This window comes from Chelonia mydas, chromosome 1 (assembly GCF_015237465.2).
Source record: "Chelonia mydas isolate rCheMyd1 chromosome 1, rCheMyd1.pri.v2, whole genome shotgun sequence".
In the NCBI taxonomy this organism is placed as follows: Eukaryota; Metazoa; Chordata; order Testudines; family Cheloniidae; genus Chelonia; species Chelonia mydas.
The window spans coordinates 269,274,603-269,277,118 of NC_057849.1; positions in this window are offsets into that span (position 1 = coordinate 269,274,603).

Here is a 2,516-nt window from a genome sequence, read left to right on the forward strand (position 1 = left end):
GTGGTCCAGCAATCCTACAATAAATGTGTGTATCTGTCAGGGAATGGTATGGCAAACATGCCATTTCTGTTTCAACTTTCTAAGAGGCTGACAATGAGATGACAATGAAGGGGAAACTGATTTTTAAACACGCTGAAAATTACTGGGGATGAACAAAAGTTTCAGTTACAAATCTTCCCTCCAAACTCAAATAGAGCCCAAACACTGAGCACTCCCTTAAACAAAGGAACAATTACAGTATCTACTAAATTTAAGAGGATAGTTGGTTTTGTAGCAAGTAGTACTTGGTTAACAGCAACTGAGAGATGTTCTTTAAATGAAAGGGAAATGCACTTAACATTTCTTCCTGATGACCATTAATTCTGCTCACTCAGGAACTCAAATTTCTTCTTCAGTTTTACATTTCCTCATAAGAAGCAAAGGAGAAACAGTATTTCAGCCAGTGTGTAGGTTACGATGGAGAAGCATGTGAATTTAAAGCTTTGTAGGTTAGGAGAACTGGTATTTTCCTATGATGAAACCACGTCTGCATAACTAGCCACTGACCTTTGTTCTTATCCTCAGCAAATGTACCATCTTCATAAGAAAAGTAAAGCTGAGAGATTTGAAAGTGTCAAAATAACAGACCAACAAAGAGCCCCCCCATCCATATAAATATTTACATTTGAAATATCCATTTGCTGAACTGGATATTTCAGCCACCAAGAACCATTTGAATCTCATTGGGTCCATGATGAAGACCTACTAGTACTCCTGCTTTGAAAAGCAGCAAAAAAAGCATTTTTTACTTTTGGTGTGTACATGGTAAACAGCGTTCACCCTTATAAAGTGGCTTACATTCCAACAATGCCATATCTCGGCTGTTCAGTTTTTATGATATCATCCAGACTTCACAGCTGTATACCTTACTAATAGTGAATGCAGACCCTTCAGAAGACAGCTGTTTTTATTATTAATAGGAATAAAACAGATGCTTGTTTTAAAACTATCCCGAATAATGTGTCATGTAGCAGAGAATCCATCTGAATTCACAAACTTTTCAGATCTGGATCTGCAGTGGCCAAAATGCACACCATGGGTGTTTAAATATAGCCTTCTTCTGTTTATGGAGATTACAGATCAGTGTGCAATGCTTCACCAAGATCCAGAGAGCCAGCCTATACCGTGGTGCTGGATCCTCCACTGGCCCAATCTTCCCCTTCCGGTCCATAGGTAAGAGGGAATCCTCAGCCTGTGGATTTGGAGCTAGCCCCACAAAGGGACTTAGGCATTGTGATGCTAAGCGTGGCAGCACCTGACTTTTAGGTACCTTGCCACTACGAGGAACCCACCACCCCAATTTAGTCACTGGGCCACAGCCTGGGTAAGAATGACTCTGTATCCCAGTGGTTAGAGCACTCACCTGGGTGGGAGGGAGACCCTAGCTCTAGTTCCCTCTGCTCCAATGCATGTTTAATTATTTATACAAAGTAGAACAGCTTCAACAGGAAAGAGTGAGGCCCCATTGCCCCATATACCCCACAGCTGAGTCAGAAGGGTACTCTCCTGAGCTGGGGAGATCCAAGTTCAAGCCTCTGTACCACATCAGGCAGAGGGGAGAATTGTAGCTGCATCTTCCACATCGTGGGTAAGTGCACTAAACAGTTGGCTAAAAATTATAAGGGGCACCACCAGCAGCAATTTTGTCCAGGATTAAGCATGCTCTGAGTATGCCTCCTGAATCAGGCCCTGCAGGCAAGATAGGTGCAGGAATGCCTAATTTGGGTTTAGGCACCTAGGTGCCAGACTGAGGCTGCCATGGTGTGCTCACTAGCAGCACAGGGCTTTTGATGCCTAACAGAGTCAGACTGCAGCTGGGCAAGGGCTCTAAGGATCTCAGGGGCAGATAGGTTCCTTTTGTGAATCTAGCCCCTTTCTCTTATCTACAGAAAAAAGGATAGGAGTATTAGCCCCACCCTCTTGTTCCTGTATAATCTCCAAACCCCTTCAAAGGAAATCCACACAAAGGTAATACAGCCAATTCCATTCCTGGGAACACCCTTTTAGGGTTGATTCTAAGGTAGGGTGACCAGATAGCAACTGTGAAAAAATGGGACGGGGGTAGGAGGTAATAGGCGCATATATAAGAAAAAGTCCCAAAAAACAGGACTGTCCCTATAAAAACGGGACATCTGGTCACCCTATTCTAAGGACAGCTGCTGGTTATGTGAGTCCCTGGCAGTGTGGTTCCATTGCTTTTCAGAACAGGAAGGAGGACCATGGCCCACAGAGCCAATCATGGGGGCACAAGACTCCTATGTGAGTTGTCTTGGCCTCCTGTGACTTCCCCAAGAACCCTGAGGTTCCATGGAGCTTGGAGGCAAATGCCTCCGTCACAGAAGAATGAGATGGAGAAAACACAGTGAGGGAACACCAATCAGTTTTCCTCCCCTGTGCCCCTTCTTGTTGATATTTCTGTGGGAGGGGAAGATGCAGGCTGTAGTTTTAAAAATGCATACTCTGGTTACTGTGTAATT